Source organism: Aulostomus chinensis, chromosome 1 (assembly GCF_037954235.1).
Source record: "Aulostomus chinensis isolate RoL2024-O1b breed Wild chromosome 1, RoL_Achi_v1.0, whole genome shotgun sequence".
In the NCBI taxonomy this organism is placed as follows: domain Eukaryota; kingdom Metazoa; phylum Chordata; class Actinopteri; order Syngnathiformes; family Aulostomidae; genus Aulostomus; species Aulostomus chinensis.
Genome location: NC_141320.1, coordinates 46186877 through 46208562, shown reverse-complemented (window position 1 = coordinate 46208562; position 21686 = coordinate 46186877). Strand labels below are relative to the sequence as shown.

The 21686-nt window shown below is 46.1% G+C and overlaps 9 non-coding genes across 9 annotated transcripts; all 9 read right to left on the bottom strand.

Annotated features, from left to right (window-relative positions):
* Nucleotides 1-15167: 15167 nt before the first annotated feature.
* On the bottom strand, nucleotides 15168-15331 carry LOC147271887 (U1 spliceosomal RNA). Its single transcript, XR_015116637.1, has one exon. It is a non-coding gene; the product is annotated as a U1 spliceosomal RNA (small nuclear RNA).
* A 542-nt stretch (nucleotides 15332-15873) lies between these two features.
* On the bottom strand, nucleotides 15874-16064 carry LOC147271886 (U2 spliceosomal RNA). Its single transcript, XR_015117398.1, has one exon. It is a non-coding gene; the product is annotated as a U2 spliceosomal RNA (small nuclear RNA).
* A 586-nt stretch (nucleotides 16065-16650) lies between these two features.
* Nucleotides 16651-16814, bottom strand: LOC147271885 (U1 spliceosomal RNA). The gene has a single exon (XR_015116740.1). It is a non-coding gene; the product is annotated as a U1 spliceosomal RNA (small nuclear RNA).
* A 542-nt stretch (nucleotides 16815-17356) lies between these two features.
* LOC147271884 (U2 spliceosomal RNA) lies at nucleotides 17357-17547 on the bottom strand. Its single transcript, XR_015117400.1, has one exon. It is a non-coding gene; the product is annotated as a U2 spliceosomal RNA (small nuclear RNA).
* Nucleotides 17548-18133: 586 nt separating this feature from the next.
* LOC147271883 (U1 spliceosomal RNA) lies at nucleotides 18134-18297 on the bottom strand. Its single transcript, XR_015116794.1, has one exon. It is a non-coding gene; the product is annotated as a U1 spliceosomal RNA (small nuclear RNA).
* A 542-nt stretch (nucleotides 18298-18839) lies between these two features.
* LOC147271882 (U2 spliceosomal RNA) lies at nucleotides 18840-19030 on the bottom strand. The gene has a single exon (XR_015116435.1). It is a non-coding gene; the product is annotated as a U2 spliceosomal RNA (small nuclear RNA).
* Nucleotides 19031-19616: 586 nt separating this feature from the next.
* Nucleotides 19617-19780, bottom strand: LOC147271881 (U1 spliceosomal RNA). The gene has a single exon (XR_015117008.1). It is a non-coding gene; the product is annotated as a U1 spliceosomal RNA (small nuclear RNA).
* Nucleotides 19781-20322: 542 nt separating this feature from the next.
* On the bottom strand, nucleotides 20323-20513 carry LOC147271880 (U2 spliceosomal RNA). Its single transcript, XR_015117446.1, has one exon. It is a non-coding gene; the product is annotated as a U2 spliceosomal RNA (small nuclear RNA).
* Nucleotides 20514-21099: 586 nt separating this feature from the next.
* LOC147271879 (U1 spliceosomal RNA) lies at nucleotides 21100-21263 on the bottom strand. Its single transcript, XR_015116864.1, has one exon. It is a non-coding gene; the product is annotated as a U1 spliceosomal RNA (small nuclear RNA).
* Nucleotides 21264-21686: the final 423 nt, after the last annotated feature.

The following is a 21686-nucleotide window of genomic DNA, read 5'->3' as shown; positions in this document are numbered from 1 at the left end:
GCAACTCTTACTACATGACTGTCAGTATCACTTTGAGGTTATTCGAAACTTTCACTCCATTACTGTTAGCATCATTTTATGTTCATTAGCAATTCTTACTACATCACTGTCGCATCATTTTGAGATCATTAGCAATACTTTCGACATCACTGTCGCATTATTTTGAGAATCGTAGCAATTCTTACTACATGACTGTTGCATTATTTAAAGGTTCGTAGCAATTCTTACTAAATTACTGTCAGCATCACTGTGAGTTTATTAGAAACTATCACTACATTACTGTTAGCATCATTTTGAGTTCATTATCAATTCTTACGACATCACTGTAGCATTATTTTGAGGTTCGTAGCAACTCTTACTACATTACTGTAAGCATCACTGAGTTTATTAGCAACTATCACTACATTACTTTTAGCATCATTTTGAGTTCATTAGCAATTCTTACGACATCACTGTCCCATCAGTTTGAGATCATTACCAATTCTTCTGACATCACTGTCGCATTATTTTGAGGTTCGAACCAACTCTTACTACATGACTGTCAGCATCACTTTGAGGTTATTCGAAACTCTTACTACATTACTGTAAGCATCACTGAGTTAATTAGCAACTATCACTACATTACTGTTAGCATCATTTTGAGTTCATTAGCAATTCTTCTGACATCACTGTCGCAATATTTTGAGGTTCGTAGCAACACTTACTCCATCACTGTCGCATTATTTTGATATCATTTGCAACTATCACTACATTACTGTTAGCATCATTTTGAGTTGTTGAGCAATTCTCACGACATCACTGTCAGCATCATTTTTAGGTTACTCGCACCTCTAACTACATGACTGTCAGCATCACTTTGAGGTTATTCGAAACTTTCACTCCATTACTGTTAGCATTATTTTGAGTTCATTAGCAATTCTTACTCATTCACTGTCGCATCATTTTGATATCATTAGCAATTCTTACGACATCACTGTAGCATTATTTTGAGGTTATTAGCAACTCTTACTACATTACTGTCAGCATCATTTTTAGGTTACTCGCAACTCTAACCACAAGACTGTCAGCATCACTTTGAAGTTATTCGAAACTTTCACTACATTACTGTTAACATTATTTTGAGTTCATCAGCAATTCTTACTCCATCACTGTCGCATTATTTTGAGGTTCGTTGCAACTCTAACTAAATGACTGTCAGCATCACTTGTGGTTATTCGAAACTTTCACTACATTACTGTTAGCATCATTTTGAGTTGATTAGCAACTATCACTACATTACTGTTAGCATCATTTTGAGTTCATTAGCAATTCTTACTACATCACTGTAGCATCATTTTGAGATCATTAGCAATTCTTCCGACATCACTGTCGCAATATTTTGAGGTTCGTTGCAACTCTTACTACATTATTGTTGCATTATTTTAAGGTTCGTAGCAACTCTTTCTACATTACTGTCAGCATCACTTTGAGTTTATTAGCAACTATCACTACATTACTGTTAGCATCATTTTGAGTTGTTGAGCAATTCTCACGACATCACTGTCGCATTAAATTGAGTTCATTAGCAACTCTTCCGACATCACTGTCGCAATATTTCGAGGTTCGTAGCAACTTTTACTACATGACTGTCAGCATCACTTTTAGGTTATTCGAAACGTTCACTCCATTACTGTTAGCATCATTTTGAGTTCATTAGCAATTCTTACTAAATCACTGTCGCATCTTTTTGAGATCTTTAGCAATTCTACTGACATCACTGTCGCATTATTTTGAGGTTCGTAGCAACTCTTACTAGATGACTATCAGCATCACTTTGAGGTTGTTCGAAACACTTACTACATTACTGTAAGCATCACTGAGTTTATTAGCAACTATCACTACATTACTGTCAGCATCACTTTGAGTTCATTAGCAACTATCACTACATTACTTTTAGCATCATTTTGAGGTTAGAAGCAACTCTTACTACATGACTGTCAGCATCACTTTGAGGTTGTTTGAAACACTTACTACATTACTGTAAGCATCACTGAGTTTATTAGCAACTATCACTACATTACTGTTAGCGTCATTTTGAGTTTATTAGCAATTCATAGACATCACTGTAGCATTAAATTGAGGTTAGTAGCAACTCTTACTACATGACTTTCAGCATCACTTTGAGGTTGTTTGAAACACTTACTACATTACTGTAAGCATCACTGAGTTGATTAGCAACTATCACTACATTACTTTTAGCATCATTTTGAGTTTATTTGCAACTATCACTACATTACTGTTAGCGTCATTTTGAGTTTATTAGCAATTCATAGACATCACTGTAGCATTAAATTTAGGTTAGTAGCAACTCTTACTACATGACTGTCAGCATCACTTTGAGGTTGTTTGAAACACTTACTACATTACTGTAAGCATCACTGAGTTTATTAGCAACTATCACTACATTACTGTTAGCGTCATTTTGAGTTTATTAGCAATTCATAGACATCACTGTAGCATTAAATTGAGGTTAGTAGCAACTCTTACGACATGACTGTCAGCATCACTTTGAGGTTGTTTGAAACACTTACTACATTACTGTCAGCATCACTTTGAGTTCATTAGCAACTATCATTACATTACTGTTAGCATCACTTTGAGGTTAGTAGCAACTCTTACTACATGACTGTCAGCATCACTTTGAGGTTGTTCGAAACACTTACTACATTACTGTAAGCATCACTGAGTTTATTTGCAACTATCACTACGATACTGTTAGCATCGTTTTGAGTTCAATAGCAATTCTTACAACATCACTTTCAGCATCATTTTTAATTTACTCGCAACTCAAACCACATGACTGTCAGCATCACTTTGAGGTTATTCGAAACTTTCACTCCATTACTGTTAGCATCATTTTGAGTTCATTAGCAATTCTTACTACATCACTGTCACATCATTTGAGATCACTAGCAATTCTTCCGACATCACTGTCGCATTATTTTGAGGTTCGAAGCAACTCTTACTACATGACTATCAGCATCACTTTGAGGTTGTTCGAAACTTTCACTCCATTACTGTTAGCATCATTTTGAGTTCATTAGCAATTCTTACTAAATCAGTGTCGCATCATTTTGAGATCTTTAGCAATTCTTCTGACATCAGTCGCATTATTTTGAGGTTCGTAGCAACTCTTACTACATGACCGTCAGCATCATTTTGAAGTTATTCGAAACTTTCACTCCATTACTGTTAGCATCATTTTGAGTTCATTAGCAATTCTTACTACATCACTGTCGCATCATTTTGAGATCATTAGCAATTCTTCCGACATCACTGTCACATTATTTTTAGCTTCGTAGCAACTCTTAGTACATGACTTTCAGCATCACTTTGAGGTTGTTCGAAATGTTCACTCCATTACTGTTAGCATCATTTTGAGTTCATTAGCAATTCTTACTAAATCACTGTCGCATCATTTTGAGATCTTTAGCAATTCTTCTGACATCACTGTCGCATTATTTTGAGGTTCGTAGCAACTCTTACTACATGACTGTCAGCATCACTTTGAGGTTTTTCGAAACACTTACTACATTACTGTAAGCATCACTGAATTGATTAGCAACTATCACTACATTACTGTTAGCTTCATTTTGAGTTAATTAGCTATTCTTCCGATACACTGTCGCAATATTTTGAGGTTCGTAGCAACTTTTACCACATCACCGTTGTTTTATTTTGAGGTTCGAAGCAACTCTTACTACTTTACTGTTAGCATAATTTTGAGTCTATTAGCAATTCTTAAGACATCACTGTCGCATTAAATTGAGTTCATTAGCAACTCTTACTACAAGACTGTCAGCATCACTTTGAAGTTGTTGAAAACACTTACTACATGACTGTCAGCATCACTTTCAGGTTGTTGGAAACTCTTACTACATTACTGTAAGCATCACTGAGTTGATTAGCAACTATCACTACATAACTGTTAGCATCATTTTGAGTTTATTAGCAATTACTCCGACATCACTGTCGCAATATTTTGAGGTTCGTGGCAACTTTTACTACATTACTGTCACATTATTTTGAGGTTCGTAGCAACTCTTACTACATGACTGTCAGCATCACTTTGAGGTTGTTTGAAACACTTACTACATTACTGCAAGCATCACTGACTTGATTAGCAACTATCACTACATTACTGTTAGCATCATTTTAAGTTCATTTGCAATTCTTCTGACATCACAGTCGCATTATTTTGAGGTTCGTAGCAACTATCACTACATTACTGTCAGCATCATTTTGAGTTCATTAGCAATTCTTACTAAATCACTGTCGCATCATTTTGAGATCATTAGCAATTCTTACTAAATCACTGTCGCATCATTTTGAGATCATTAGCAATTCTTCTGAAATCACTGTCGCATTACTTTGAGGTTATTAGCAACTCTTACTACATTACTGTCTGCATCATTTTTAGGTTACTTGAAACTCTAACCACATGAGTGTCAGCATCACTTAGTTTATTAGCAACTATCACTACATTACTGTTCGCATCATTTTGAGTTCATTAGCAATGTGGGGCTTTGATTGGGAATTGTAAGAAAAATCACTGAATGAACAACACAAACACAGACTGTGTCTGAAATTCCACACCTGCACCCGACTCAGAATGAAAAACCAGTGTGGACTCAATTGTATCCACTAACCATACTGATTCTGGAGAAATTTCTTTGTGTGTTTTGATGGACGCGAGCCAAGTAGAAATTTCCCACAATGCAATAGGGCGGCGTTTGGTCAGTGTTGAGCAGGCGTCAGTCTGACAATGATGTCATTTTATTGTGTCATCACCTGACCAGACCCAAAAGTAGGCTCAGGTATCAGTTTCTTCTCAATGCTAATGTCTGCTAGCTTAGTCTGCTACTTTGATGGCTCTGCCTGCTCAAAGGTCCAGACCCCTGGATGTGGTGGTTCCTACCTGAACGTAGATTCTGTCAGCTCATGTTGTTAAATCAACTCACCAGGAACACCAGTAGATTTCAATGGACTGACAATGAGTCTGATTGAATGGGTGTCTCGTCCAACGAGAAACAATCAGTCTCAGGTTGAAGCTCATCAATGAGGTCTTGTGGATCAGTGGCTTGCATGAATGAATGAGTTGGAAGACTTCTTGGAAATTAAAGAGGATTTAATACAATGAAGAAAACCCTTAAGACAGAGTGATAATTCCAGCAGAGTAATTAAGGCCCATATTGAGTAGCAGGTATGAATTAGCCTGGATTTATCTGAGCTTCAAGTAGACGGCTAAGAGGCAGGTGGAAAGGTGTGTAGGATGAACGATGGTGACCTCCAACCAAATGAAGAGGACTGAGTGGAGGCTGACCAGCTCTACGGAGTCAGGCGGAGTTTGGCAGCGACACAGGAGTCCAGGCCTGAATCGGTGAAAACCAACGTAACCGGCTTATGTTCTCAGCTGGATTCTCCCATCGATGTACGACGCCTCTCCAACGAACTGGTGGGAGGACGGCCTCCAAAGCCTCCACCTCGTCGACCGTGGCTCCCGCTGAGATTCGCTCGATGAAGAAGGGAAGCGCGTTGATGGGCTACCCTCTGGTCTCAGGCTGCTGGCTGCCTGGACTAAGCTGCTCTTCTCCAACACAAAGGTGGCTTCTCTCTCTTCAAGGCTCACAGGAGGTCAAGAGTGTAGCGACCGTGAGCCGAGATCGATGATGAATTACAAAAATAGAAAATCAAAAAATAAATTAGAGGAATAGAAAAGAAAAGGGGGAGGAGCCGGACCAGCTGCTCTAGGAGCTCACACACAAAGGGCAGAAACAAGAAGCACTGAAGAGAGCGCCAGCAGTGGATGGTGCCACCACTGTTACAGTAAACTGGTCCGCCTCAGAGCAGTGACCTTTGACCTGTGAGGGGTTGTTGGCCAATCAGCACACTTTGCTGTCTTCAGTCCTTCTCAGATATCAACAAATGAAGCTGGTTGAACAGACAGCAATCATCATCACTCAGAGACATCACCTGGAGAGGAAGACTGCTCCGAGTTCTGACAATGACAGTGAAGAGACAAGGAGAGCTGGACAACCACAGACAGTGAAACATTCGGAACATCATGTTGATACACGCGTGTGTGTGTGTGTGTGTGTGTGTCAGAATCGGAATCAGAATCTTTTATTTTCGTTGTACGGGGGGGGGGGGGGGGGGGTACAGTGACAATAGTTAGAGCGCTCTTCCAGAGCCACCGTGCCCCACAGAATGCAGATACAAAGAAAAGATAGAAAAGATAAAAGCAAGATAAAAGACACTGTTAGAACAGAAAGATCCATAAACCCACCAACCAGAGGTGTGTCTGGTACAGATGTGGAATTATTGGCTCACACAATGTTGAGGACACTGGAAGAAGACAAACAAAAAAGGCTGGTGTGATCCAGACCTTCATCAAAAATGGTCCTGGAGAACTGTTCAATGTGTCAGGACTTCTGTCCATTGTCTTCTGCTTATCCTGTTCAGGGTCATGGAGGGGGTGGAGCCTATCCCAGCAGCTTTTGGGCGACAGGCCGTGTTCACCCTGGACAGGTCACCAGTCCATCACAGGGCCAACACATCTACAGACAAACATTCCAAGCCAGACTCAGGAGGATCTCTCCACCCTACAGACTGTAAAGGAACCATCAAAGATGGCAGTTGGAGTTCTGTGGATCTGTGCTGGATTCCTCGTCCTCACGGACCAGAAGTCTGTCTGAAATACTGCACTGATTGATGATCTTTTCATGAATCTGGAAAAGCTTCTAAAATGAAAGGAAAACAATCCTATCTTCTTCATGTCTCAAGCCAAATCAAACCAAGAGTTCTTTTATCATATTTTTTTAACCGGACATCTGCTTTGACTGGTTGGTTGTTGAAAGAGAGCAGGACAGGACAGACAGCAGAAGACAAATATAGAGAAGGAAAGACAAAAGACAGAGAGAAAGGAGGGAGAGAATGACAAAAAGATGGGAACAAGATGAGGGTGAAAGACAAGCAGAGAGAAAGACAGAGGGACAGGGGGATGAAAGACAGACACACAACCAACAACAGCAGCAGCAATAATAGTAAACTAGCTGCCAATGATAACGTCTCCTGGTCGCTGAAGCAATCAACTTCATAATAGGAGGATTGAAGAGCCAGGAAATAAAATATTAGCACAATACTGATGTGAATGTTCGTGCAATACTGAGAACACTGATATGTAGACGACTAGTAGGGGCGGCACGGTGGTGCAAGAAGACAAACAAAAAAGGCGGGTGTGATCCAGACCTTCATCAAAAATGGTCCTGGAGAACTGTTCAATGTGTCAGGACTTCAGAAGCTCCAATCCTCTCTAAGGTCCAGTGAGAGTGGAAGAGATTATAAATGAGAGAAGCAGGGCCCTCACTCAGAACTGAACCAGCTCAGTTGGGAGAGCCTTAGACTGAAGATCTAAAGGTCCCTGGTCCGATCCCAGGTTTCAGCAGAGGAGCAGCATTGACTTTACTTTCCAGTGGAGGAACTGCAGACATGAAGGAAACTAACATCTTGTCCTGTGCATTCTTGTGACATTCAGGACATTTTTGGAGCCTCTTGTTGGATTTTGCCACAGAGAATCAGAGCCAATCAAAAGCATGGTGGACTTCAACATGGAGGACTGAACAAGTCAAGAAAGCATCAGTTTGACCTTCACAGGTGTTTCTGTTCCTGTCTCAATGCTGTAGAAAGAGCCTGAGGAGCTCAGACGGTAGAGCATCAGACTTTTAATCTGAGGGTCCAGGGTTCAAGTCCCTGTTCAGGTGCTGTGGAGGTTCCAGTGTTTGACAACATGGTACTGGATGAAGTTTAGTGTTGAACAAACTGTCATCATCAAAAGTAGAAGTGTTCTTGTCTTGCCACTGTGAGACTGTCGCTAGAAAACTGACCAACAGTAATAAACAATAATTTCATGTGGCATGCAATTAACAAAACACCTACACTGATGGTCGAGGGGGGGGGGTGGAGCCTATCCCAGCATCTACGGGCCAGAGGCGGGGTTCACCCTGGACAGGTCACCAGTCCATCACAGGGTCAGCACACAGAGACGAACAACCATTTATACCTACGGTCAATTTAGAGTGTCCAATCAGCCTCGTCCCCAATTACATGTCTTTGGACGGTGGGAAGGAGCCGGAGTACCAGAGAGAACCCACGCATTCATGGGGAGAACATGCAGGCTCTACACAGAAAGATTCCCCACCCGAGCCTGGACTCAAACCAGAACCTTCTTGCTGTGAGGCCACAGTGCTCACCACTGCACCATCATGCAGCCATGCTCTCTTCTACTTTCCTCAATTGTGTTTCTTTCATGTCCTCCTGAGATCATTCTAGTTACTGTCAAAGCCCTGATGACATCATCAGGAATTCTGACTTTGATCTGGAGACTCTTGCTTTAATCTGAATTTGATCTGACTAATGTTTTAGTTTAGGTTGCATGATACCGACCACCTCATTTCTCCTGATGGACTGGTGACCTGTCCAGGGTGAACCCTGCCTCTTGAACAACGTCACCTGGGATCGCCCCCCCCCCCCCCCCCCCCGTGACCCTTAAAGGATAAGAACAGAAAGTGGATGGAGGGATGGACTCAACACTGAAATCAGCTGATCTGATCCACATTCTAATGTTTCCTGTCCCTCTTTCGGAGTCAGTCAGAATAGTAGTGTATATAATAATGTATATCCAACCTTGTAGTATCTTTCCAAAGCTTTTAGTATTTCTTCTTGTTTCTACTTGTAGTTTTAGTGTCTGGATCTTTTCTTTTGATGTCCTGCTGTCTGCTCTTTGCTTTTGGAGCTTCCTTCAACAACTACCAGGCCTCCTGGGTACTGTAGGAAACATGGTCAAGTTCTTCTGACTTCTCCAGGAACGTCCTGCTCACATTGGTCTGTCTTCATTTTGACTCCTCCCACTGCCACAATGACCAGCCTTTATACTCTTGGTGACTGGGGCCCTGGTTGCTGCAGGCCTCAACACCAGCCTGTGGTTGTGAGCAGGGCAGAACAGAACTGACAGTATCTCCCATGCAGGACCTGGGTCAGCGCCTGGTGCCAGCTGGGGCACCGCTTTAACCTGGACCCCTAGAGGATCTTCTCCAGGAACTGGCCTTTTTGGTTCCATCAAGGCCTGAGAGGATGGTGAAGAGTGATCCTCCACCAGGCAGCACAGTCAGCAGCAGCCATTTTGTTCCACTAGAATCAAGTATGATAGTGACAGACTGGTGAGTACTTGCTAACTGACACTTCCTGTTTTTACTGCTATTCTTCCATGAATGTGCTCATGTTGGCTGGTCCCCAACCACAGTTTCAAAGCCATGATGACATCTTTCATCAACAATCAGACTTATTTTTTCTCTATTAGGACAAATAAGGTTTCAACTGACACGGCTGGCCAACGTCCTGGAGTTCATTCAGCCTGGAGAACCAGGTGCTGGTTCCTTCTTTTACCAGGCAGGAACGGGCAGCAGATCCAAGATCAGTAGGTGAAGATGTCTGCTTTGACTGGTAGGAGGAAAGAGAGCAGGAGAGCTGGTCAGAGACAAAGACAGATCATGAAGAAGGAGTGCTGTATTCTGCTAGCACATGCTAGTGACAGTCAGAGATCAGGAGTCTCAGCAGGGAAAGATTCATCTCTTATTTCAGAGGACAATTGGACGTTCACTGGAAGACTGTGAATGTTTGAGGGTCAGAGGAGAAAAGAGGACAAGTGCACCTGTTGTGTGTGATGGGGCACCAGCATGGAGGAAGTTGTCAAACATTTTGAGCGAAAAAGCATGAATCTTCAAGTAAAGAATTAAAATGATTTAGTTAACAATGAGGTCTCTGTCATAAAACAAAAGGAACAACTGACTCCCTCACCATTTCCACCCTCTTCAACAGATTCACATTTCAAAACAACCAGGTTTATTTTGTTCCCTTCTTTCAGCAGAGGATGGTTTTGATCCATCCACCTCTGGGTTCTGGGCCCAGCACGCTTCCTCTGTAAATCCATATTTTGGGTTCTGGCTTGTTCTGCTTTTCATTTTGTGTTTGTATTAAAGTTCTGTTGCTTAAAAAAAGAGTTTTTTGCCTTTTTAAAAACACACACACACACACACACACACACACTACAGCCAAGCATATAGAATGATACAGTCTGAGGTGGTTTTGACTGGTCGGCACCAATGTGCACTGTTTGGCACTGAAGTCATGTGACTGAAGTCATCCAGTCATGTGACTGAAGTCATCCAGTCACGTGACTGAAGTCATCCATTCATGTCAGTGATGTCACTCTGCAGGACTGTCATTGCCGTCTCATTCTAGAAAAGAATCCAGACTCCACCTGTGGCTCCATGATAACTGATGGACCTCTGGTTGGAGGCTGGACAATGATGTTTGGTCTGGGGGGGTTAAGATGGTGGGGCTGTTTCAGTTCTAGTGCTGAAGGCTTTCACCATGACAGTCAGACTCTCCTCTGTCCTTCATGGTCCCTCAAATGTGCAGTGTGGACCTCACACACTGAATTTAGCCTGAAAACTCTTCATGAACAGCAGGAGACTCAGAGTCTCTGTTGCGCTCGGCTGTTAACAGAGAGGCTGGTGGTTGGAGCCCCCCAGGGACCAGGACCAGGCTCTACTGGTGCTGAGGACTCAGTTGATCAGCTGCTGAGTTGCTACTTGATGTCAGCATTGGTCTGTTTCATCCTGAGTAGTTTGATCCTAGCAGAGTCGCTGCATCAATGATCTGAATGTGGACGGACAGACTGACCCTCCACAGCAGACGCCTGTCACAGATCTCTGGATGAGACACTTTGAGGTAAAGCCAGGTTCTGCCAGTCCCACTCACATGTTTCAATCACATGTTCAGAGATGGGTTTGTTGTTCCTGAATCCATTTCTTATTTTCTGATCACCTTGTGGATTGTTCATCATTCTCCTCATCACCATACTTTAGGTTGCAGTACGAACACCTGAGTTAGTCTGGGGTTGCAGGAATCATACAGCATCCAGATAATAGCAGGCTGAAACATTTATTTAAAAGAGTTTAACATGGTTACACACACACACACACACACACACACACACGTGTATCAACATGATGTTCCGAATGTTTCACTGTCTGTGGTTGTCCAGCTCTCCTTGCCTCTTCACTGTCATTGTCAGAACTCGGAGCAGTCTTCCTCTCCAGGTGATGTCTCTGAGTGATGATGATTGCTGTCTGTTCAACCAGCTTCATTTGTTGATATCTGAGAAGGACTGAAGACAGCAAAGTGTGCTGATTGGCCAACAACCCCTCACAGGTCAAAGGTCACTGCTCTGAGGCGGACCAGTTTACTGTAACAGTGGTGGCACCATCCACTGCTGGCGCTCTCTTCAGTGCTTCTTGTTTCTGCCCTTTGTGTGTGAGCTCCTAGAGCAGCTGGTCCGCCCCCCCCCCTTTTCTTTTCTATTCCTCTAATTTATTTTTTGATTTTCTATTTTTGTAATTCATCATCGATCTCGGCTCACGGTCGCTACACTCTTGACCTCCTGTGAGCCTTGAAGAGAGAGAAGCCACCTTTGTGTCGGAGAAGAGCAGCTTAGTCCAGGCAGCCAGCAGCCTGAGACCAGAGGGTAGCCAATCAACGCGCTTCCCTTCTTCATCGAGCGAATCTCAGCGGGAGCCACGGTCGACGAGGTGGAGGCTTTGGAGGCCGTCCTCCCACCAGTTCGTTGGAGAGGCGTCGTACATCGATGGGAGAATCCAGCTGAGAACGTAAGCCGGTTACGTTGGTTTTCACCGATTCAGGCCTGGACTCCTGTCTCGCTGCCAAACTCCGCCTGACTCCGTAGAGCTGGTCAGCCTCCACTCAGTCCTCTTCATTTGGTTGGAGGTCACCATCGTTCATCCTACACACCTTTCCACCTGCCTCTTAGCCGTCTACTTGAAGCTCAGATAAATCCAGGCTAATTCATACCTGCTACTCAATATGGGCCTTAATTACTCTGCTGGAATTATCACTCTGTCTTAAGGGTTTTCTTAATTGTTTTAAATCCTCTTTAATTTCCAAGAAGTCTTCCAACTCATTCATTCATGCAAGCCACTGATCCACAAGACCTCATTGATGAGCTTCAACCTGAGACTGAGTGTTTCTCGTTGGACGAGACACCCATTCAATGAGACTCATTGTCAGTCCATTGAAATCTACTGGTGTTCCTGGTGAGTTGATTTAACAACATGAGCTGACAGACTCTACGTTCAGGTAGGAACCACCACATCCAGGGGTCTGGACCTTTGAGCAGGCAGAGCCATCAAAGTAGCAGACTAAGCTAGCAGACATTAGCATTGAGAAGAAACTGATACCTGAGCCTACTTTTGGGTCTGGTCAAGTGATGACACAATAATATGACATCATTGTCAGACTGACGCCTGCTCAACACTGACCAAACGCCGCCCTATTGTATTGTGGGAAATTTCTGCTTGGCTCGCGTCCATCAAAACACACAAAGAAATTTCTCCAGAATCAGGATTGACAGTGGATACAATTGATTCCACACTGGTTTCGGGTGCAGGTGTGGAATTTCAGACACAGTCTGTGTTTGTGTTGTTCATTCAGTGATTTTTCTTACAATTCCCAATCAAAGCCCCACATTGCTAATGAACTCAAAATGATGCTAACAGTAATGTAGTGATAGTTGCTAATAAACTAAGTGATGCTGACAGTAATGTAGTAAGAGTTGCTTCGAACCTCAAAGTAATGCGACAGTGATTTCAGAAGAATTGCTAATGATCTCAAAATGATGCGACAGTGATGTCGTAAGAATTACTAATAAACTCAAAACGATGCAAACAGTAATGTAGTGATAGTTGCTAATAAACTCAGTGATGCTTACAGTCATGTAGTAAGAGTTGCTATGAACCTCAAAATAATGCAAGAATAATGTAGTAAGAGTTGCTAAAAACCACAAAATAATGCGACTGTGATGTCGGAAGAATTGCTCATGATCTCAAAATGATGCGACGTTAATCTAGTAAGAGCTGCTAATAAATTCAAAATGATGCTAACAGTAATGTAGTGAAAGTTTCGAATAACCTCAAAGTGATGCTGACAGTCATGTGGTTAGAGTTTCGAGTAACCTAAAAATGATGCGGACAGTAATGTATTAAGAGTTGCTAATAACCTCAAAATAATGCGACAGTGATTTCAGAAAAATTTCTAATGAACTCAAAATGATGCTAACAGTAACGTAGTGATAGTTGCTAATAAACTCAGTGATACTTACAATAATGTAGTAAGAGTTTCAAACTCCCTCAAAATGATGCTGACAGTCATGTAGTACGAGTTGCTACTAAACTCAAAATAATGCGACAGTGATGTCGGAAGAGTTGCTAATGAACTCAAAATGATGCTACAGTGATGTAGTAAGAGATGCTAAAAAACTAAAAATGATGCTGACGGTAATGTAGGAAGAGTTGAAACTAACGTTAAAATTATGCTACACTGTTGTCATAAGAATTGCTAATACACTCAAAATGATGCTTACAGTAATGTAGTAAGTGTTTCGAACTACCTCAAAGTGATGCTGACAGTCATGTAGTCAGAGTTGCTACGAACCTCAAAATAATGCGACAGTGATGTTGGAAGAATTGCTAATGGTCTCAAAATGATGCGACAGTGATGTAGCAAGAATTGCTAATGAACTCAAAATGATGCTAACTGTAATGGAATGAAAGTTTCGAATGGCCTCAAAGTGATGCTGACAGTCATATAGTAAGAGTTGCTACAAAACTCAAAATAATGCGACAGCGATGTCGGAAGAATTGCTAATAAACTCAAAATGATGCTGACGGAAATCTAGTAAGAGCTGCTAATGATCTCAAACTGATGCTACAGTGATGTTGTAAGAATTGCTAATGATATCAAAATGATGTGACGGTCATGTAGTAAGAATTGCTAATGAACTCAAAATAATGCCAACAGTAATGTAGCGATAGTTGCTAATAAACTCAGTGATGCTTACAGTAATGTCGTAAGTGTTTCGAACTACCTCAAAGTGATGCTGACAGTCATGTAGTAAGAGTTGCTACGAACCTCAAAATAATGCGACAGTGATGTCGGAAGAACTGCTAAGGAACTCAAAATGATGCTAACTGTAATGTCGTGAAAGTTTCGAATAACCTCAAAGTGATGCTGACAGTCATGCAGTAAGAGTTGCTACGAACCTCAAAATAATGCGACAGTGATGTCAGAAGAATTGCTAATGATCTCAAAATGATGCGACAGTGATGTCGTGAAAGTTTCGAATAACCTCAAAGTGATGCTGACAGTCACCTGGTTAGAGTTGCGAGTAACCTAAAAATGATGCTGAGAGTAATGTAGTAAGAGTTGCTAATAACCTCAAAATAATGCTACAGTGATGTCGGAAGAATTGTTAATGAACTCAAAGTGATGCTGACAGTCATGTAGTGATAGTTGCTAATAAACTCAGTTATGCTTACAGTAACGTAGTAAGTGTTTTGAACAACCTCAAAGTGAAGCTGACAGTCATGTAGTAAGAGTTGCTACTAACCTCAAAATTATACTACGGTGATGTCGTAAGAATTGCTAATGATCTCAAAATGATGCTACAGTGATGCCGGAAGAATTGCTAATGAATTCAAGAATGATGCTGACAGTAATGTAGTGATAGTTGCTAATAAACTCAAAGTGATGCTGACAGTAATTTATGAAGAGTTGCTAAAAACCTTAAAATAATGACACAGTAATGTAGTAAGAGTTGCTATGAAACTAAAAATAATGCGACAGTGATGTAAGAAGAATTGCTAATGATCTGAGATGAGAGTCAGGGTTTTCCAAGTTGATCTCCTCCCACGCATGAATTCTCTCTGGTATCCTTCCACTTACTGCGAAGACGAGCCGTGGATGTATTGTCCTGAGCCCAGGGCTTGTCAGATACCATGACCCTCAACTAAATGTGGCAGAAACCCTGCCCTCTTCATTTAGGGCTGGAAGGTGTGAGAGATACTGGGAGCTCATCGAGGCTACGTCCTCCGCGGTCTCCTCAGGCTGGCCAGCACAAGAGAAGACCGCCAACTGGCCAGGAAAGGCGGTCACCGTTGTTGTTGTTGCCACCGTGGTCGGCCTTTCTTTCTTTCTTTCCTTTTTTCACACGATCACAGGGGAGAGCGCGGACGCAGTCCCCCACTGTCAGAAATTATGCAGTTGAGATTCCCACATTTGGGGAATTCACCAGGGTCAGCACAGCCCCAGTGCAATGGCTGAGCCTCACCCGGGGAGAACCACCTTGCTGATCATGGTATCTCCCCTGCCAGGTAAGTATGACTCGCTGAGCTTAGGAACAGACATGAGCTCCAGGGACACAGCCTTCTGACTGACAGGCAGGGAGGCCGACACAGCGCCTGATCTTTCCTACCTTGTGCCAATCTGCCGCGTGCGCAGCCCCCTTTGTTTCTCACAACGATGCCGGATGTCGGATATCCCAAGCCCGGGAAGCTCAGGCACATTGAAGGTTCAGGTCTTTCAGAGTGCATTCCAAAGCCTTTTGGGAAAGGCTCCGAGAGCAGTGCCGTCAGCGGACCTCCATCCTTATCTGGAGTGCAAACGGAGCCACAACTTGACGCCCAGCGGCAGCGCGGGCGGAAATCCAGCCCCGGCCTCATGTGCAGCACTCGAGAGTTGGCCTGAAGAGCACGGGATTTGCTCCTGACAAAAGGGGAGGGGCCCGCACTGTTCCTGGAAGGCCATTGCGGCCGCAGGCTGAGGAAAAGCTGCAGTGCAGGAGGAGAACCCTGGTCCGGCTTTGGGTGGAGCAGGTGAGCGAGTGCCTGGCGGAGGCTTGTTTTATTTCCGACGAGAAATGCGGGGCATTGCACCACTCCTGGAAACACTGCAATACCAGGTTGATGCGTGGAAAGGACGGAGCAAGCTCCCGTTCCATCTCCCTGTTCCAAAAAGCAATTTAATATATGGTTCCCGGATAAGGAACGTACCAGATATCAAACTGATAAGAACAGATACTACACTTGATCTTAGCCAAAAGGCCGAGAAGCGATGCCTGTCAGCCACCCGACGTGAGAGCCAGCACCCCCGGTACAGCCAATCCCGGCCGCGGCTGTGGGCAGGAACTGCAACATTTTGGGTGGCGACACAAAATGCAGTGCCATAAACACTACATCTGGCACACTGGTTGTCCCCACTGCTATCCAAAGCAAAGGCAATCGGTGCCTTCACCCTGCTATGCTAGTGGGGCGACTCAAAGTAAAACAAAGCGGTGTTCAAAGCCACAAGCCAGCGACTCATCCTGGAGTCGGGGTTTTCCAAGTTGATCTCCTCCCACGCATGAATTCTCTGGTATCATTCCACTTACTGCGAAGACGAGCCGTGGATGTATTGTCCTGAGCTCAGGGCTTGTCAGATACCATGACCCTCAACTAAATGTGGCAGAAACCCTGCCCTCTTCATTTAGGGCTGGAAGGTGTGAGAGATACTGGGAGCTCATCGAGGCTACGTCCTCCGCGGTCTCCTCAGGCTGGCCAGCACAAGAGGAGACCGCCAACTGGCCGGGACAGGCGGTCTCCGTTGTTGTTGTTGCCGCCGTGGTCGGCCTTTCTTTCTTTCTTTCCTTTTTTCACACGATCACAGGGGAGAGCGCGGACGCAGTCCCCCACTGTCAGAAATTATGCAGTTGAGATTCCCACATTTGGGGAATTCACCAGGGTCAGCACAGCCCCAGTGCAATGGCTGAGCCTCACCCGGGGAGAACCACTTTGCTGATCATGGTATCTCCCCTGCCAGGTAAGTATGACTCGCTGAGCTTAGGAACAGACATGAGCTCCAGGGACACAGCCTTCTGACTGACAGGCAGGGAGGCCGACACAGCGCCTGATCTTTCCTACCTTGTGCCAATCTGCCGCGTGCGCAGCCCCCTTTGTTTCTCACAACGATGCCGGATGTCGGATATCCCAAGCCCGGGAAGCTCAGGCACATTGAAGGTTCAGGTCTTTCAGAGTGCATTCCAAAGCCTTTTGGGAAAGGCTCCGAGAGCAGTGCCGTCAGCGGACCTCCATCCTTATCTGGAGTGCAAACGGAGCCACAACTTGACGCCCAGCGGCAGCGCGGGCGGAAATCCAGCCCCGGCCTCATGTGCAGCACTCGAGAGTTGGCCTGAAGAGCACGGGATTTGCTCCTGACAAAAGGGGAGGGGCCCGCACTGTTCCTGGAAGGCCATTGCGGCCGCAGGCTGAGGAAAAGCTGCAGTGCAGGAGGAGAACCCTGGTCCGGCTTTGGGTGGAGCAGGTGAGCGAGTGCCTGGCGGAGGCTTGTTTTATTTCCGACGAGAAATGCGGGGCATTGCACCACTCCTGGAAACACTGCAATACCAGGTTGATGCGTGGAAAGGACGGAGCAAGCTCCCGTTCCATCTTCCTGTTCCAAAAAGCAATTTAATATATGGTTCCCGGATAGGGAACGTACCAGATATTAAACTGATAAGAACAGATACTACACTTGATCTTAGCCAAAAGGCCGAGAAGCGATGCCTGTCAGCCACTCGACGTGAGAGCCAGCACCCCCGGTACAGCCAATCCCGGCCGCGGCTGTGGGCAGGAACTGCAACATTTTGGGTGGCGACACAAAATGCAGTGCCATAAACACTACATCTGGCACACTGGTTGTCCCCACTGCTATCCAAAGCAAAGGCAATCGGTGCCTTCACCCTGCTATGCTAGTGGGGCGACTCAAAGTAAAACAAAGCGGTGTTCAAAGCCACAAGCCAGCGACTCATCCTGGAGTCGGGGTTTTCCAAGTTGATCTCCTCCCACGCATGAATTCTCTGGTATCATTCCACTTACTGCGAAGACGAGCCGTGGATGTATTGTCCTGAGCCCAGGGCTTGTCAGATACCATGACCCTCAACTAAATGTGGCAGAAACCCTGCCCTCTTCATTTCGGGCTGGAAGGTGTGAGAGATACTGGGAGCTCATCGAGGCTACGTCCTCCGCGGTCTCCTCAGGCTGGCCAGCACAAGAGGAGACCGCCAACTGGCCGGGACAGGCGGTCACCAGTGTTGTTGTTGCCGCCGTGGTCGGCCTTTCTTTCTTTCCTTCCTTTTTTCACACGATCACAGGGGAGAGCGCGGACGCAGTCCCCCACTGTCAGAAATTATGCAGTTGAGGTTCCCACATTTGGGGAATTCACCAGGGTCAGCACAGCCCCAGTGCAATGGCTGAGCCTCACCCGGGGAGAACCACCTTGCTGATCATGGTATCTCCCCTGCCAGGTAAGTATGACTCGCTGAGCTTAGAAACAGACATGAGCTCCAGGGACACAGCCTTCTGACTGACAGGCAGGGAGGCCGACACAGCGCCTGATCTTTCCTACCTTGTGCCAATCTGCCGCGTGCGCAGCCCCCTTTGTTTCTCACAACGATGCCGGATGTCGGATATCCCAAGCCCGGGAAGCTCAGGCACATTGACGGTTCAGGTCTTTCAGAGTGCATTCCAAAGCCTTTTGGGAAAGGCTCCGAGAGCAGTGCCGTCAGCGGACCTCCATCCTTATCTGGAGTGCAAACGGAGCCACAACTTGACGCCCAGCGGCAGCGCGGGCGGAAATCCAGCCCCGGCCTCATGTGCAGCACTCGAGAGTTGGCCTGAAGAGCACGGGATTTGCTCCTGACAAAAGGGGAGGGGCCCGCACTGTTCCTGGAAGGCCATTGCGGCCGCAGGCTGAGGAAAAGCTGCAGTGCAGGAGGAGAACCCTGGTCCGGCTTTGGGTGGAGCAGGTGAGCGAGTGCCTGGCGGAGGCTTGTTTTATTTCCGACGAGAAATGCGGGGCATTGCACCACTCCTGGAAACACTGCAATACCAGGTTGATGCGTGGAAAGGACGGAGCAAGCTCTCGTTCCATCTTCCTGTTCCAAAAAGCAATTTAATATATGGTCCCCGGATAGGGAACGTACCAGATATTAAACTGATAAGAACAGATACTACACTTGATCTTAGCCAAAAGGCCGAGAAGCGATGCCTGTCAGCCACCCGACGTGAGAGCCAGCACCCCCGGTACAGCCAATCCCGGCCGCGGCTGTGGGCAGGAACTGCAACATTTTGGGTGGCGACACAAAATGCAGTGCCATAAACACTACATCTGGCACACTGGTTGTCCCCACTGCTATCCAAAGCAAAGGCAATCGGTGCCTTCACCCTGCTATGCTAGTGGGGCGACTCAAAGTAAAACAAAGCGGTGTTCAAAGCCACAAGCCAGCGACTCATCCTGGAGTCGGGGTTTTCCAAGTTGATCTCCTCCCACGCATGAATTCTCTGGTATCATTCCACTTACTGCGAAGACGAGCCGTGGATGTATTGTCCTGAGCCCAGGGCTTGTCAGATACCATGACCCTCAACTAAATGTGGCAGAAACCCTGCCCTCTTCATTTAGGGCTGGAAGGTTTGAGAGATACTGGGAGCTCATCGAGGCTACGTCCTCCGCGGTCTCCTCAGGCTGGCCAGCACAAGAGGAGACCGCCAACTGGCCGGGACAGGCGGTCACCAGTGTTGTTGCTGCCGCCGTGGTCGGCCTTTCTTTCTTTCCTTCCTTTTTTCACACGATCACAGGGGAGAGCGCGGACGCAGTCCCCCACTGTCAGAAATTATGCAGTTGAGATTCGCACATTTGGGGAATTCACCAGGGTCAGCACAGCCCCAGTGAAATGGCTGAGCCTCACCCGGGGAGAACCACCTTGCTGATCATGGTATCTCCCCTGCCAGGTAAGTATGACTCGCTGAGCTTAGGAACAGACATGAGCTCCAGGGACACAGCCTTCTGACTGACAGGCAGGGAGGCCGACACAGCGCCTGATCTTTCCTACCTTGTGCCAATCTGCCGCGTGCGCAGCCCCCTTTGTTTCTCACAACGATGCCGGATGTCGGATATCCCAAGCCCGGGAAGCTCAGGCACATTGAAGGTTCAGGTCTTTCAGAGTGCATTCCAAAGCCTTTTGGGAAAGGCTCCGAGAGCAGTGCCGTCAGCGGACCTCCATCCTTATCTGGAGTGCAAACGGAGCCACAACTTGACGCCCAGCGGCAGCGCGGGCGGAAATCCAGCCCCGGCCTCATGTGCAGCACTCGAGAGTTGGCCTGAAGAGCACGGGATTTGCTCCTGACAAAAGGGGAGGGGCCCGCACTGTTCCTGGAAGGCCATTGCGGCCGCAGGCTGAGGAAAAGCTGCAGTACAGGAGGAGAACCCTGGTCCGGCTTTGGGTGGAGCAGGTGAGCGAGTGCCTGGCGGAGGCTTGTTTTATTTCCGACGAGAAATGCGGGGCATTGCACCACTCCTGGAAACACTGCAATACCAGGTTGATGCGTGGAAAGGACGGAGCAAGCTCCCGTACCATCTTCCTGTTCCAAAAAGCAATTTAATATATGGTTCCCGGATAGGGAACGTACCAGATATTAAACTGATAAGAACAGATACTACACTTGATCTTAGCCAAAAGGCCGAGAAGCGATGCCTGTCAGCCACCCGACGTGAGAGCCAGCACCCCCGGTACAGCCAATCCCGGCCGCGGCTGTGGGCAGGAACTGCAACATTTTGGGTGGCGACACAAAATGCAGTGCCATAAACACTACATCTGGCACACTGGTTGTCCCCACTGCTATCCAAAGCAAAGGCAATCGGTGCCTTCACCCTGCTATGCTAGTGGGGCGACTCAAAGTAAAACAAAGCGGTGTTCAAAGCCACAAGCCAGCGACTCATCCTGGAGTCGGGGTTTTCCAAGTTGATCTCCTCCCACGCATGAATTCTCTGGTATCATTCCACTTACTGCGAAGACGAGCCGTGGATGTATTGTCCTGAGCCCAGGGCTTGTCAGATACCATGACCCTCAACTAAATGTGGCAGAAACCCTGCCCTCTTCATTTAGGGCTGGAAGGTTTGAGAGATACTGGGAGCTCATCGAGGCTACGTCCTCCGCGGTCTCCTCAGGCTGGCCAGCACAAAAGGAGACCGCCAAATGGCCGGGACAGGCGGTCACCAGTGTTGTTGTTGCCGCCGTGGTCGGCCTTTCTTTCTTTCTTTCCTTTTTTCACACGATCACAGGGGAGAGCGCGGACGCAGTCCCCCACTGTCAGAAATTATGCAGTTGAGATTCCCACATTTGGGGAATTCACCAGGGTCAGCACAGCCCCAGTGCAATGGCTGAGCCTCACCCGGGGAGAACCACCTTGCTGATCAAGGTATCTCCCCTGCCAGGTAAGTATGACTCGCTGAGCTTAGGAACAGACATGAGCTCCAGGGACACAGCCTTCTGACTGACAGGCAGGGAGGCCGACACAGCGCCTGATCTTTCCTACCTTGTGCCAATCTGCCGTGTGCGCAGCCCCCTTTGTTTCTCACAACGATGCCGGATGTCGGATATCCCAAGCCCGGGAAGCTCAGGCACATTGAAGGTTCAGGTCTTTCAGAGTGCATTCCAAAGCCTTTTGGGAAAGGCTCCGAGAGCAGTGCCGTCAGCGGACCTCCATCCTTATCTGGAGTGCAAACGGAGCCACAACTTGACGCCCAGCGGCAGCGCGGGCGGAAATCCAGCCCCGGCCTCATGTGCAGCACTCGAGAGTTGGCCTGAAGAGCACGGGATTTGCTCCTGACAAAAGGGGAGGGGCCCGCACTGTTCCTGGAAGGCC